Source organism: Balaenoptera borealis (assembly GCF_965194805.1).
Source record: "Balaenoptera borealis genome assembly, chromosome: 6".
In the NCBI taxonomy this organism is placed as follows: Eukaryota; Metazoa; Chordata; class Mammalia; order Artiodactyla; family Balaenopteridae; genus Balaenoptera; species Balaenoptera borealis.
The window spans coordinates 89,371,128-89,387,947 of record NC_138863.1 but is presented as its reverse complement, the minus strand read 5'-3'; the positions used below and the strand labels follow the sequence as shown (position 1 = coordinate 89,387,947).

General features: G+C 34.5%; 1 protein-coding gene and 1 long non-coding RNA gene across 2 annotated transcripts in view; one reads left to right on the top strand and one right to left on the bottom strand.

The window, feature by feature from the left end:
* LRP1B (LDL receptor related protein 1B) overlaps positions 1–16,820 on the bottom strand; it is a 1,905,856-nt gene that overhangs the window by 465,599 nt on the left and 1,423,437 nt on the right. The gene's annotated exons all lie outside the window — the stretch shown is intronic.
* Positions 1–16,820, top strand: part of LOC309630506 — a 42,583-nt gene that overhangs the window by 13,155 nt on the left and 12,608 nt on the right. The window contains exon 2 of the long non-coding RNA XR_014245720.1: positions 275–16,722. This is a non-coding gene — a long non-coding RNA (uncharacterized lncRNA). The remainder of the gene's footprint in view (positions 1–274; positions 16,723–16,820) is intronic.

The following is a 16,820-nucleotide window of genomic DNA, read 5'->3' as shown; positions in this document are numbered from 1 at the left end:
CCAATGCAGGGGACACGGGTTCCAGCCCTGGTCTGGGAAGATCCCACATGCCACGGAGCAACTGGGCCCGTGAGCCACAATTACTGAGCCTGCGCATCTGGAGCCTGTGCTCCGCAACAAGAGAGGCCGCGATGGTGAGAGGCCTGCGCACCGCGATGAAGAGTGGCCCCCGCTTGCCACGACTAGAGAAAGCCCTCGCACAGAAACGAAGACTCAACACAGTCATAAATAAATAAATAAATAAAAGAATGTGAATTTCTAAAAAAAAAAGCAGGTTTGGTCTATCCTTTTCCTCAGCATCCTTAGCACTCTGGAATAAAAACTCATAATGATGAGCTTTGATAGTAAAGAAAAATGAATATCAGTCTAACAAGTAAAGAATGAAGTTAAAAATAATTGGCACATTTAGTGTTCTAGGAATCAAGAAAAAAAAAGTAAGTCAGCAACCCTTCTGCACTGTGACTTTGTCAAAACAGCAACAAACTTTCTTCAGTGGCTGCTTCAGACTGAATTAGGATTCACTTCACCTTTACAATCAAAAACTGCTGGTGTTTGACTGGAATAGTTTGGGCCAGGCACTGTGGTAAGCACTCTGTTGTCACTGTTTTCATTAATCCTCATACAAACTGATGGTTAATGCAAATATTTTCCTAATTTTCAGTTAAGGCTTAAACAGATTATATTACAGTGGTGAACAGAACCTAAACTTGAATCCAAGCCTCACTTATCCCAAAGTCCATGATTTTAATCTTAACAGAATACTAACTTACCAAATATCTCTGGTATCAATAGACATTATGAGGGCTGGATAATGTGACCCAGATTTTGATATTACCAAAATGCATAAGACAAATCTCTAAAAATCTAATTTTGTGATGGCAATGGGTAAAGAAAGATTTCGGTATTATATTTGAACCTTTAAATATGATTTGTAACTCTTTAACACAAAATACTAGTAGTCCCAAAGTTGTGCGAATGACACTATTGATTTTGTGGAACTTCAATGGCAATGCTGCATGAAATGGTTTGTTGCATTAAACATGTAAAGTTGAGCTACGTGGGGCATAAGTCATGAGAAGATATGACTCAATAAAAGTGGCTTTATTAGCATTATTGACCAAAAATGTTACCTCATTCATGATGGTTAACAAAGAGAATATTTATTTGGCTTACGGCTCATGTTTTCAATGCTAACCATTTTTGCCAGTATTATTATATTTAAATTACATTATTTCTGACTTTCCAAGTGAAGAGTGCTGAAGAAATAGGAAATCGCATTTCCCATAATACTTAGCGTAATATATTAAATGCACAATAAATATTTTTGAAACAAATGAAATAAAGGAAAAGCAAAAGAATTGATACATGAGCATTATTTATTAATCTATTCACACCTAAAGTCAAGAGTAACTGCTCATGCTAACAAAGGATATTTTCATATCAGTGAAATAAAACACTTCAATACTTTCTATGAAGAATAAATAAATATGATGTATATGGATTTCTAAACCTTGATGTAAAGTCCTGCTAAAGAGATGAGTGCAAGTAAAAACATACTATTACTTATTAAATGATAGAACCTTTAATATTTCATTTTAAATGAGAGTAAGCAGATTGTGTTCTTGGTAGGTACTAAAAGAATATTTGACAAATTGAATTAAATAAAGCAAGAATAAAAAGGATAATTTAACAGAGTCTATAGGGAGATGATAATTTCAGACTGCAATATTATCTTGTGCAAAAGTATTAAACTACTTGATAACTAACTGTGATTCTGTCTCCTCAAAGATAAGAAAATATTAAGTTTAGGTAAAGCTCATCTTTTTTTAGGATAATTCAGTCCAGACACTAAATTCTTTTCTAGCTTTACTACTAAACCAATCACTTTTGTAAGGAACTCAGTAATAAAGAAAAAAGGAGCACATAGTGTATACTCACCAAGTAAGGTAAACAGTGGTATGGATTTGATTTATACGCTATGTCTAAGAAATTTTGTGCACAGCAGAAACAGGAATGGCATATGTGGACATAACTGCAAGTCATATTATGAAGTCACTTCTATTTTAGGAATCCATCTGTTACCAGATGATTTTAAAGTAAGGTAAATGTTTGTTGGCTTAATACTATTCTCAGAAAAAATATTAATAACCTGATTTATAAGCAAAAGTCATCAATTAATCCTTATGGTTATTGGTCAGACTTCATTATAATGTGACAAAACTAGTAGGTAAGACTATCTACTCTAGAAAGCCCCTTTCATCATCCTGACTGGTAGAGGTTTCATTTTACTCTGAGTGCCTGTGAAAGTCTGTTTATACTCATACCACCCTTGCGTCATACTAACTTGCAGTTATTTCTGCTGGTAAAATTTTCTCTACTACCTTGTAAATTCCAAGAGGGCAAGAATCTTGATTTTCAGAGAGCATAAGATTCCTTCCTTTGGTGAATATCACTAATTGCTTAGTAAGTCCCAGCAAGTCTGCAGCCAGGGTCAGACTGCTGCAAAGGCATTTGTACAACAGTCAACACAGTGTTCTGAGGGCCTACAGTGGGCTGGGCTGGAGATACACTGATGTGCAAGGCACATTGTCTGCCCTCATACAACAAAGAAGCTGTTTCAATAAAAAGAGAATAATATTATAAATAAGGTTAGAAGCAAATTGTGCAAACTGGGAAGACGTGCTTATCTCTGACTTCATGGATGTGTGTGTGTACCATGTGGGTATCGAGAAAGCCAAACTGAAGTGTGACGTGTTAAGTAAGTGTTAAGTTAAGTAAGTGAAATACAGGTAAGGAAACAGCACATTCAATATTTATCTAGAGGTAAGAGAGAGAATGTCTCACTCGATACATTCCAACTGTTTAGCAGAGTAGACATTTAATAAATTGGAATAGAATTATTTAATTTGGGTATACATTCAGAAGATAGAGACTTATCCTTCCTTATCTCTGAATCTGTGTAGTTCATATATGCAAATTACACAGAAAGAATCCCCTGCATTCGAGTATGTGGAAAACTTATGCATTGATTTACACTTCCTATAGCTTAAATAACTCATTTGTCATTAATACTTCTTCAGAATGACAGACTGTATTATGTAATTTGCTAAATACAGATATCAGTCACAGTTTGCTCTCTTTCATTGTGAATACATTTTAATAATAGCAATGGAGGTAAATCAGAGAGTGAGGAAAATGTTACGGAGTTTACAAAATAAATTATAAATAAGAGTCTAATGCTATATGAGAGGTCTTTAATCAATTACTGAATTTGGCTTCTGAGTATAAATACATGGCTCATGTCTTTCTGGTGGAAATTGCTTGGAAAATTATGCTTCTATTTTTATTAATTTTGAAACAAATGTTCATCTTTTCTCTGAACTCTGTTTTCTGCTTAGCATTGGTAGAGGAGAAAGGTTATTGTAGATGTCTTTTTTGAATGGTGACTAAATTAATCTTATTTTCTATTATTATCCACCAAACTAATAGGTAAAACTAACAGGCACTTTCACAGACATTAGCTGTTCCAGACTTCAGTACTCCTGTCATCCTAACCATGCAGATTACAATATGATGACCTGCCTTGCCAATTCATTTCATCCTGTCTAGCCCATTCAAATCCCAGGGTTTTGTGAATATAGCAAAAACACAGAACTTTACACTCTACAAAGGTTTTGCCATTTCAGATTTTATGGCTTAATGAATAATTCTGTTCTTAGCCATCACTCTACACAGATAGGTGTCTAAGCAACATTATCCTGCAGATTCAGAAGGGATGAGACAAAAGGAACTTATGAAAATGTGCTTTATTACATGATAAAGGCATTCCTGTATATCTGATGCATACTTGTATTTATAAATACCAACATTCCTTTTTATTTTTTTTTTTCAGGTTTTATTTAGTGTTGTTTCTGTCTTGGCACTCAACCAAACTTAAATTGTCAGTAGCCCTGAAGTTGCAAAGGATGGAACACTTTGGATCTTTGGAAAATCAAATGCTTCTAAAGATAAGAATTCATTCTGTTATCTTGAATATATTACTGTCTATTTTTTTTTTAATTGGAGTATAATTGCTTTACAATGTTGTGTTAGTTTCTGCTGTACAATGCAGTGAATCAGCTATATGTATACCTATATCCCTTCCCTCTTGGACCTCCCTCCCACGCACCCATCTAGGTCATCACAGAGCACTGAGCTGAGCTTCCTGTGCTTTATAGACTGTTCCCACTAGCTATCTATTTTACGCATGGTAGTGTATATATGTCAATCCTAATCTCCCAATTCGTCCCACCCTCCCTTTCCACCCGTGTCCACATGTCCTTTCTCTACGTCTGTGTCTCTATCCTGCCCTGCAAATATATTCATCTGTACCATTTTTCTACATTCCACATATATGTGTTAATATACGATATTTGCTTTTCTCTTTCTGGCTTACTTCACTCTGTATGACAGACTCTGGGTCCATCCACATCTCCACAAATGACCCAATTTTGTTCCTTTTTATGGCTGAGTAATATTCCATTGTATATATGTACCACATCTTCTTTATCCGTTCATCTGTCGTTGGACATTTAGGTTCTTTCCATGTGCTGGCTACTGTAAATAGTGCTGCAATGAAAATGGGGGTACATGGTTCCTTTTGAATTATGGTTTTCTCAGGGTATATGCCCAGTAGTGTGATTGCTGTGTCATATGGTAATTCTATTTTTAGTTTTTTAAGGACCTCCATACTGTTCTCCATAGTGGCTGTATCAATTTACATTCCCACCAAACAGTGCAAAAGGGTTCCCTTTTCTCCACACCCTTTTCAGCATTTATTGTTTGTAGATTTTTTGATGATGGCCATTCTGACCTGTGTGAGGTGATACCTCATTGTAGTTTTGATTTGCATTTCTCTAATAACTAGTGATGTTGAGCATCTTTTCATGTGCTTGTTGGCCATCTGTATGTCCTCCTTGGAGAGATGTCTATTTAGGTCTTCCACCCATTTTTTTGATTGGATTGTTTGTTTTTTTTGATATTGAGCTCCATGAGCTGTTTATATATTTTGGAGTTTAATCCATTGTCTGTTGCTTCATTTGCAAATATATTCTCCCATTCTGAGGGTTGTCTTTTCATCTTGTTTATGCTTTCCTTTGCTGTGCAAAAGGTTTTAAGTTTTATTAGGTCCTATTTGTTTATTTTTGTTTTTATTTTTATTACTCTAGGAGGTGGGTCAAAAAAGATCATGCTGTGGTTTATGTCAAAGAGTGTTTTTCCTATGTTGTCCTCTAAGAGTTTTATAGTGTCCGGTCTTACATTTAGGTCTTCATTCAATTTTGAATTTATCTTTGTGTATCATTTTAAAGAACGTTGTAATTTCATTCTTTTACATGTAGCTGTCTGGATTTCCCAGTACCACTTATTGAAGAGGTTGTCTTTTCTCCATTGTATATTCTTGCCTCCTTTGTCATAAATTAGGTGACCATATGTGCGTGGGTTTATCTCTGGGCTTTCTATCCTGTACCATTGATCTGTATTTGTGTTTTTGTGCCAGTACCATCCTGTCTTGATTACTATAGCTTTGTAGTATAGTTTAAAGTCAGGGAGCCTGATTCTTCCAGCTCCGTTTTTCTTCCTCAAGATTGTTTTTACTCTTCGGGGTCTTTTGTGTTTCCATACAAATTGTAAAATTTTTTTGTTCTAATTCTGTGAAGAATGCCATTGGTAATTTGATAGGGATTGCAATGAACCTGTAGGTTGCTTTGGGTATTTTTTTCACAATATTGATTCTTCTAATCCAAGAAGTGTCCATCTGTTCATGGTATATTTCTCCATCTTTTTATGTCATCTTTGATTTCTTTCAACAGTGTTTTATAGTTTTTTGAGTACAGGTCTTTTGCCTCCTTAGGTAGGTTTATTCCTAGATATTTTATTATTTTTGTTGCGATGGTAAATGGGATTGTTTCCTTAATTTCTCTTTCTGATTTTTGTTGTTAGTGTATAGGAATGCAAGAGATTTCTGTGCATTAATTTTGTATCCTGCAAACTTACCAAATTCATTGAATAGTTCTAGTAGTTTTCTGATGGCATCTTTAGGATTTTCTATGTATAGTATCATGTCATCTGCAAACAGTGACAGTTTTACTTCTTCTTTTCCAATTTGTATTCCTTTTATTTTTTTCTTCTCTGATTGCCGTGGCTAGGACTTCCAAAACTATGTTGAATAAGAGTGGTGAGAGTGGACATCCTTGTCTTGTTCCTGATCTTAGTGGAAATGATTTCAGTTTTTCACCATTGAGAATGATGTTTGCTGTGAATTTGTCATATATGTCCTTTATTATGTTGAGGTAGATTCCCTCTATGCCCATTTTCTGGAGAGTTTTTATCATAAATGGGTGTTGAATTTTGTCAAAAGCTTTTTCTACATCTGTTGAGATGATCATATGGTTTTCATTCCTTAATTTGTTAACATGGTGTATCACATTGATTGATTTGCATATACTGAAGAAACCTTGAATTCCTGGGACAAATCCCACTTGATCATGGTGTATGATCCTTTTAATGTGTTGTTGGATTCTGTTTGCTAGTATTGTTGGGGAATTTTGCATCTATTACTGTGATATTGGTCTGTAATTTTCTTTTTTTGTGATATCTTTGTCTGGTTTTGGTATCAGGGTGATGGTAGCCTCATAGAACGAATTTGGGAGTGTTCCTCCCTCTGCAATTTTTTGGAAGAGCTTGAGAAGAATAGGTGTTAGCTCTTGTTTAAATGTGATAGAATTTGCCTGTGAAGCCATCTGGTCCTTGATTTTTGTTTGCTGGAATATTTTTAATTACAGTTTCAATTTCATTACTTTAATAAGTCTGTTTATATTTTCTAATTCTTCCAGGTTTGTTTAGTCTAGGAAAATTGTACTTTTCCAAGAATTTGTGCATTTCTTCGTGGTTATCCATTTTATTGGCATATAGTTGCTTGTAGTAGTCTCTTATAATCCTTTGTATTTGTACAGTGTCAGTTGTAATTTCTCCTTTTTCATTTCTAATTTTATTGGTTTGCGTCCTCTTCCTTTTTTTCTTGATGAATCTGGCTAAAGGTTTATCAATTTTGTTTATCTTCTCAAAGAACCAAGTTTTAGTTTTATTGAATTTTGTTATTGTTTTCTTCATTTATAGTTCATTTATTTCTGCTCTGATCTTTATGATTTCTTTCCTTCTACTGACTTTGGGTTTTCTTTGTTCTTCTTTCTCTAGTTGCTTCAGGTGTTAGGTTAAATTGTTTATTTGAGATGTTTCTTGTTTCTTGAGGTGAGATTGAATTGCTATAAGCTTCCCTCTTAGAACTGCTTTTGCTGTGTCCCATAGGTTTTAGGTCATCGTGTTTTTGTTGTCATTTGTTTCTATGTATTTATTTATTTCCTCTTTGATTTCTTCAGTGATCTCCTGGTTATTTTGTAGTGCACTGTTTAGCCTCCATCTATTTGTGTTTTTTACGTTTTCTTTTTCCTGTAATTGATTTCTAATCTCATAGCCTTGTGGTCAGAAAAGATGCTTGATATGATTTCAATTTTCTTAAATTTACCAAGGCTTGATTTGTGACCCAAGATGTGATCTATTCAGCAGATTGTTCCATGTGCAGTTGAGAAGAAAGTGTATTCTGCCACTTTCAAGTGGAATATCCTATAAATATTAATTAAATCTATCTGGTCTGTTGTATCATTTAAAGCTTGGGTTTCCTTATTTATTTTTTGTTTGGATGATCTGTCCATTGGTGTAAGTGGGGTATTAAAGTCCCTACTATTACTGTGTTACTGTTGATTTCCCCTTTAATGATTGTTAGCATTTGCCTTATGTATTGAGGTGCTTCTATTTTGGGTGCATAAATATTTATAATTGTTATATCTTCTTATTGGATTGATCCCTCGATCATTATGTAGTGTTCTTCCTTATCTCTTGTAACAGTCTTTATTTTAATGGCTATTTTATCTGATATGAGTATTGCTCTAGCTCTCTTTTGATTTCCATATGCATAGACTATCTTTTTCCATTGTCTCACTATCAGTCTGTATGTGCCCCTAGGTCTGAAGTGGGTCTCTTGTAGACAGCATATATATGGGTCTTGTTTTTGTATCCATTCAGCCAGTCTGTGTCTTTTAGTTGGGGCATTTAATCCATTTACGTTTAAGGTAATTATCAATATGTATGTTCCTATTACCATTTTCTTAATTATTTTAAGTTTGTTTTTGTGGGTCTTTTTCCTCTCTTGTGTCTCCCGCCTAGAGAAGTTCCTTTAGCATTTGTAGTGGAGCTGGCTTGGTGGTGCTGAATTCTCTTAGCTTTTGCTTGTCTGTAAAGCTTTTGATTTCTCTGTCGTATCTGAATGAGATCCTTGCTGTGTAGAGTAATCTTGGTTGTAGGTTTTTCGCTTTCATCACTTTAAGTATATTCTGCCACTCCCTTTTGGCCTGCAGAGTTTCTGCTGAAAAATCAGCTGATAACCTTATGGGGATTCCCTTGTATGTTATTTTTTGCTTTTCCCTTGTTGCTTTTAATGTTTTCTTAGTATTAAATTTTTGTTAGTTGATTAATATGTGCTCAGTGTGTTCCTCCTTGGGTTTATTTCCTTTCCCATGTTAAGGAAGTTTTCAACTATAATCCCTTTGAATATTTTCTCAAACCCTTTCTTTTTCTCTTTTTCTTCTGAGACCTCTATAATTTGAATGTTGTTGCGTTTAGTGTTGTCCCAGAGGTCTCTGAGATTGTCTTCAATTCTTTTCATTCTTTTTTCTTTATTCTGCTCCTCGGCAGTTATTTCCACCATTCTGTCTTCCAGTCAATTGTTGTTTTTTCATTTCTTCCCTCACTTACTTTTGCTACTCATATTAGCATATTCTATTATTATCGAATGAGTACCTTCTGTCATGTAATTCCAAGAAAAATCTCCTACAGTGTCCAGAAGATATATCAGTTGAGTGTATTAGCTCAATAAATACTGTTAAATAATTGAAGAGCTATCATTCTCTTCACCCACAGTTGTCCCTCTCCTTAGAGACCCTCTACTTTCTTCATTTACACTATTTGAAAGTTTGAAGGGAGAAATCACACCAGTTCTTGAAAATCTTTGTATGCTATAGTGGTCATTTTGCATACTGGCCAGGTTTTACTAACTTATAATGATGTAGCTTTAAAAAACAATGAGTCAATTAAGGAAAATGAAGGCAAAAACTCAAAATAGTTTATGTTAGTTGAGTGCTTACTAAATACTAGGCACTATTCTTTTTTATTTATTAATTTTATTTCATTTTATTTTAGCCACACCAAGTGGCTTGCCAGATCTCAGTTCCCTGACCAGGGATTGAACCCAGGCCATAGCAGTGAAAGCCCAGAATCCTAACCACTAGGCCACCAGGGAACTCCCAATACTAGGCATTATCCTAAGCAACATATGTTAACTCTTTGAATCTCATCAATCCTTGAGATTGCAACTAGCATTATATCTTTGTCTCTGAAAGAGGAAATGGAGGCAAGGAGAGGTGAATTATTTACCCAAAGACATAGCTTGTAAGTGGTGAACAGCGAAGGAGGGGCTGGGTTGAATCTAGGTAGATATCCTAGTTCTAGAGTCCCTGCTTCTAACCAGTATCCTATACTACCTCTCATACTTTCTCATAGAAGCTTAAGTTTCTACACTCCTTCCCCCTAATAATTACAACAGTCCAGCCAGGCAAGCATTATAAGTCAAAGAACTGCTTTTACTCTGCAAATGAAGCTTTAATACAAGTCCTCTCACAACCTAATTATATGGCTGACACATAGCAAGTTCATAATAGTTAGCTATTTTTATTACCCACTAAGTGATGAGTTCTCTTTTAGGTTATAAAGGGTATAGAAAAGGGTATATGCAGTGAACTGTGCCTAGAAGAACTTGACATTTCTTTGAGGAGATCATATAGACAAGAATGAAACAAAAGAAAAGCATATGGCAGTAATTAAGGGAGTGATAAGGATGTGAAGCACACATGACAAATCCTGAGTGTTGTTTAAGAGGGAGATCACTCTGGCTTGCAGTTCTAGAAAAAACCCACATCTCTTAATGCTGTGGAGGGATGTGAACTGAATGATAAAAATCCCACAAAGTTGAGACCAGTTGAACAGCCATGAAGTCTCTTCCATTCTAGTTAAACATGAGTATGGAGTTTTAGAAAAGAATATGTACATTCTTGAGACAAAAAGGTGTGCGTAGGTCTGGAGGAAAGGGTCAATTTTACACAGTGGAGAGATTTCTGGTGAGATGGAGCAACTAGATTGAGATCACACGACACCTGGAGAGGAGGTAAATAAATTACAATTTGAGATGCAGTATTTTAGAGAGTAATTCAATGAAAGCATTGTTCACGATAGATAGAAACTTTTAAAAAATTACGGCAGGGAAAGGGAAAGTACAAAGAAGATCAACAGTTATTCAGAAATGAAGGAATGAAAACATGGTCTATAATGATGACAATGAATAGGAAAAGTACTTGATGAATAAATGGTTCAGGTGAAACAGGAGTAGAGGAAGTAAAAAATAGTAATAATAATAGTGAGTTTAGATTCTGATTGCGAATAAAAGTAATGATTTTACTAACAATGAAAATAGGAAGGGTTCTGATTTTTAGGTGGGAAAATGACTTTGGTATGTTGATTATGAGTTTACATTAATAATATAAAAAGAAAAATTTCAGTAAATGTCTAGAGATTTCACACTATTCCATTAGTGAGGAGATAAATTGGCAAATTTGGACTTGGGACAATAATAGTGAAGATCCCAGTATGAATCATCACAATGATTGAACTCTCTAAAAGGGAAAATATGACCATCCATATTTTTCTGCAGGAACTGCACTTGTACAGTCAGAAACAAAATACAGGGAGGAACATTTGATAGTATAGGAAAATGATAGGAAAACATTAAATGACTCATCCCTTGGTTCAGGTTTGGAGAAACTGTGTGGTCAACAGAGAACTAATTGAATAATGAAGTAAGAAGTGTACGATAGTAATTATAATTCAGATAAAGGAAAAGGCATGCTAATAGATATGATAACATAGGCTTGATGCAATGTCATCAAAATGTGTTCAGAGAGGAGGGACACTAAGTTCAAGGACTTTAGATAGAAGTGCCAAAAAGTGATGTGATCCAGGCTGTTGTCAAGCTATAGAAGAAAGTGAAAATTGAGATCGAGAGTTGAGAAGTGTTACTGAAAATTGTGGGGAGATTGATAAGTGCACTAGAGCAACAATAAGAATGCTATCATCCAAGAAAGATTGCATGAGAGGGAAGGGAAAGAAAAAGGAAGACTACTGGTTTAAATTGTCTAAGGAAATGGAAAGGAAACTTGGTATGTAGTTGGAGGAGAGTATTGGCTAACATTTAGTTTTATCAGCATGTCAGTAAAATAGAAATGCATATTGAAAATTATACTTTGTAGAAATCTAAAACAAGTTAACGAGGTTTTCAAGAGCTGAAAATACTCATTTGAATATGGCATGAAGTATTACTGAGACTGCTATTCTGCAAGAGCGACAAAGCCACATACTATTTTATAGTAGGTGTTGCAAATAAGACTACTGAAAAATTCTGGAATATAATTTATCTTATCGCATTTTTAAAGCAACATAATTAAAACTCAAGGAAAAATCTGTACATCGATTTCTGTCTTAGGAAATTTATATTCATGTAATGGTTTGTTTTAGGATAACTTCTTTGGACATTCTCTCTCTCTCTCTCTCTCTCAGCGCTTTTAACCAGATATGTGATACTGAAAAGCTCAGAATAGCAAGTTGAATATGTAAATGATACTTCTTGATTTCCAGTAAACTTAGTTTTTTAGGCTTATGATATAAGAATAAACAAAGCACATCTCAGTGAGTATATGAAATTGAAATATGTTGCCCTTTCAAATAATAACAGGCATCTTCACTCCTACAAATTATAACAATATTTCAAGAGGAACCTGGGATTTACTTGTGTCCTTGCCTATTTCTACAGGTGCTCTACTGTTTTCTTAAGAATTTTGAATTCACCATACAGCCCCTCAAAGACCTATTTATAATGCATAGTACATTGATTTCATCTGCTGAATTCATGCCATAAATCTCTCAAAAGGAAAGGAAAGTTCTAATATGTATACTTTCTTTTATTACTTTCTATGAACAATGCCTCTTCTAACATTATAGCACAGATTTTTTTTCTTTAGTTGCCATTTACAACTTCCTCATTCAAGTAAAAACTCCAAAAAAAATTTTTCAGTCACATTGCTTACATAGAAATGAGGGGCAATTAAAGTGGCTTAATAACAACTAATCACAAGAGACTTGTGAGAAAAATTCAGCATTATTTGAGCTAAGTCTGAAAAAGTTTATACCCTTGAAGGTGACAGAATCAATTCCGTGCCTTAAATCCACTAACCTTTCCATAGTTTTGTTATAACTTTTTCCCACTAGATAATCCTTTCCTGTCTCATTTTATTTCTTTGCCATCAAACATAGATTGACTTATAGCTCATGTGTAAAGCCAGATATTATTGGCATTGCTCACTATTGGTTGTCAAGAAACATTATAAGACAAATACAACAAAAAAGAAAGTGAGTTTCGAAAAGCCTGGCTAAATTTTAATGCATTATTTAGGAAATACTGGAGATAGGCTAATAATCAGTTATACAACTGTGTTGATTGCAGAAGTTGCAAATTCTTCCTCTCCATGTATGTGTGCAGCCCCTTTGCAGCTCTTTCCATCAGTGTGAGTTCATTCTTCCATCCCCTGAATATGGATTTGGCCACGTGACTTGGGTTGACCAATGAGACATTAGTAAACATGACCTGTAAGATGTTTGTTGGATCCAGCTCTTTCTTGACACTCGGAGGCTGTCCCAAGATGGCCTGTTGGATAATGAGAGATTTGTGGCCCAGTAACCCAGAAGACAGCCTGCCAACTGTCACACATATGAGGGTGGCCATCCTTGATCATCCAGCTACCATCTGATCTACCAGTTGGCCAGAGATCTGAAAAGCTAACACAGAATAGAAGAACCACCCAGCCAACCCACAGAATAGTGGGATAAATAAGCTTTTTTTTTCTTTTTAAAAGCAAAACACTGAATTCTGGGATGGTTTGTTAAACAATCAAGTCTAGTTGATATAAACTAATCTCTCAACTAAACTAGGGATCAAAAAAGAAATATATGTAATTATGTTTAAACTGACATTTAACACAGAAATGATTCTGATCAGGGATTAGTAATCTCACTATCCCCACCCTCACTCACCTACTGACACCTTATTTTGCAGTGATCCAATATTGGGACATTTATTTATATCTGAATCACTATCTGTTCCCAAAGTCCACCTTGCATCTCTACAATTGCTCTGTCCTCTAAGAGCTGTATCAGTTTGCCAGTCTCCTATTCATCCTTCTCTCAATTCCTAATCAGACTCACTAACTAAAATACTTTGAGAGTCCACAATAGGTTTCTAGTTTTATGATAAACATTGGCCCTAACTCTCTTTCACACGGACATGGTCCAGCAGTTTCTGATTATGCAAACAGAAACCTTGCCAGACCATCTAACATGATCTACCAGGGCAGTCTCTTGAGCCTGAACACCTTGCAGAAAACTTTTTGGCTACTTTCTTGCTAAGTCTGTGATTCTCAACATGGGAATCTTAGTATTTGCCCATGTTGCTTGGGAATATTGTTGTCAGCTATTTGGACACATATAAGAACTGGGCAGCATTCAGCCTTTGAATAATCCTAACACTGTTGACTGAAGATTCTTGAGTTCTCCTTGTCAGTTATCTGCCTCCAAGACTTGAACCACACTGTGTATTGACCTTGTAGAACTTCAATAGAATGTTCTACACATGACTCAGAACTATTATTTTTTCTTTCTCTAGCATAATGCTCCTCATGAATTTTTCTACTCCTTATATTAAGAAGCCTCTACCCACAGTTCCAATGTCTCTTGTTCAAGTATGTCATTACCTTCTAGATTTGGGCTTGATTGATGTTGTGGGGTAAGAGACTTTAGAACAAGCATGCCATCCCAAAACATGCCACTTTAGCATGAGGATTATTTTGAGCTGAGGCAAATTGGGACACGGCAGATGCAGGAGAAGCTCTCTGCTCTTCTCCTATCCACCTGAAAAGTGGACATAAATTTCCCTTTTGAAGGCGTCCCCTCTCTTGTACCAGGAACAATCATCATCACCGGATAGGAAGATAACACTGAAATGAATCTGTATAAACAACACATTATTAAATAACCCTTATCTTCCATTAGTTTTCCCATATATTTTCCTCCCCACAATTTACTGCTTCTAGAAGCCCAAAACGCTTTCCTTTGTTGAGCCATTTCTCTATTAATTTATCACCCTTTGTTAAAATTGTATATAAGTCCCTGGATCTAACTACTTCTTTAGGTCTTCACTTCTTTTCTGTGAAGGTTTCCCCTTTTCCATTAAAAAAAAAATTGCATTTTGTCTTGTTAAGCTATTTTTTGTTCAGTTTCATTTGTGGCTCACTGACCAAAACATAACAGGGTGGGGGAAAAGTTGTGTTCCTCCCCAACACCTGCCATAGGCCATCTTCTGTGAGAAACTCCAATATCTTAGGAAACTGTGAATTTATGGAAGCCATATTGAAACTAATTTACAGCCTGCAACTTAAGGGGGAGATCTCATGTTCTCTTTTCCTCAGCACTAATCATGACTCACTCCAGATTTTGTTCTCCATAATTAACGTTACCCTCTCTCTTCCTTTGGACCATAAAAATTATTCCTTGCCTCACTGCTTGCTGATTCCCTATGCACAACTTTCACCCTTTAATTTTATCCTTTTCTTGTTAATTTCAATATCTAATAAAACAGTGCTCCATTATAAGTTTCCAGTAGCTGCAATTATCTAAATAGGTAATCTGAAAATTGCTTTAGCTAATAAGTGTAACATGACTAAAAGTCATTTGTTTATTTTATAAAATCTGACTATTTTAATAGCTAAAATTCTTACACTTTGAGACTGAATGTCTCTATGATATGTACCAAGCAAATTAAAAATAAATACATTTTAAAAGCTGACATTTTTTACCTTTGAAATTGCAAAAAGAAAAATTAACGTAATCAAATGTATTTTTAGGCACTCATAAAAGGATACAGAACTAGCCCATTTAAAGAAAAAGACATTTCTAGTGAAATATAATTTAAAAGCAAGTCATATTGCCACTAGTAGCCATGAGTAGCAGAGGTGGTAATATAACGATTTAACAAATCTTAACATTTTGCTATAAATGCTTCACAGTTTTAAAGACAAACACATTAAAGTTGTGTTGGAACCATATAGTCCTTTCAGCACCATTTCTCTCTGTTACTCCCTCGAGAAAGCAAAATGTTGGTTTGTGTGTGTGATTTTCAAGATGTATTACTTAGTTTTTATTTAGGCTTCTTATTTTGAGCTAATTTTAAACTTACAGAGAAGTTTCAAAAACAGTACAAAGAGTTCCCTTCTATCTCTCATGATAACATCTCACATAACCATCACAAAATTATCACAAAAGGCTTACTAGGTTTTAAAAATATTACTATGTATCTTTCTATCCAAAAATAATACATAGCATCGTTTAGCATATTTTTCAATCTTACATACCATATTACACTGTAATATCATTTGGCAATATTTTTGTTGTGTTGTATTGTTATAATCAAATTGTATTTGGTTAATGTGGATAGATAGATATAACACTAGGTTTTGTTTTGTTGTTATTGTTATTTTACTGTTGTACAATATGCCATTGTTTTCTCTAAAAGTAGAATTGCGTAAGTTTACTCTAAAAGTGGGAATTGCTTCATGGAAGAATGTATACTCTTCCAATTTTTCAAAATATTGCAAAATGGCTCTCTAAAGTGGTTGTACAAAATAGTCATTTTCAATAGTGTATGAGAGTTCTGGTTTGGCCACATTGTGAAATCTTAAAAAAATTGCCAAATTTATGGGTGGAAAATAGCATCTCGTTGTTTGACTAGGAATTTTCTTGATGATTGGTGAGGCTGAATATACTTTAATATAATGTTTCCTTTTCCAGGATTTGCCTCCTGTCATAACAATCCCATATTTCTGTTAGTCTTTGTAGTGGTACATTATAAACTGTAGTTTCAATCCCTTGTTGCTTTTAGGAAATACAAATACCTTCTGCTAGTGTTAGCTTGTTTTGCCTTTTAAAGTTCTTTATATCTTCTGCTGCAAAGAGTTTTTAACTTCAATGAGGTAAAATATACCAAACTTACACTTTTTGTGTCTAATTTTTGAAATATGTTCCTATCTGGAGTTTATAAATACATTCTTCTATATTTTCTTTGAAATTAAAAAATAGCACATTTACATGATTAATGTAGTTGAAACATTTTTTATTGGCAATAATTTATTTCTTTTATAAAAAATTTTTATTGAAGTATAGTTGATTTACAATATTGTGTTTCAGGTGTACAACAGACCAATCCATTTCATATATATACATATATATATACAGCTATATATGCATATATATATATATACATATATATACACATATATATACATATATATACAGCTATATATGCAAATATATTTGCAAACACTATCTTCAGATTCTTCATTTGTTAGGTTATTAAAACATATTGAGTACAGTTACCTATGCTATATAGGTCCTTGCTCATTATCTATTTTATATATAGTAGTGTGTATAATTTAATCTCAACCTCCTAATTTATCCCTCCCTCTCCCCTCTTTTCCCCCTTTGATAGCCATAAATTTGTTTTCTAAATCTCTGAG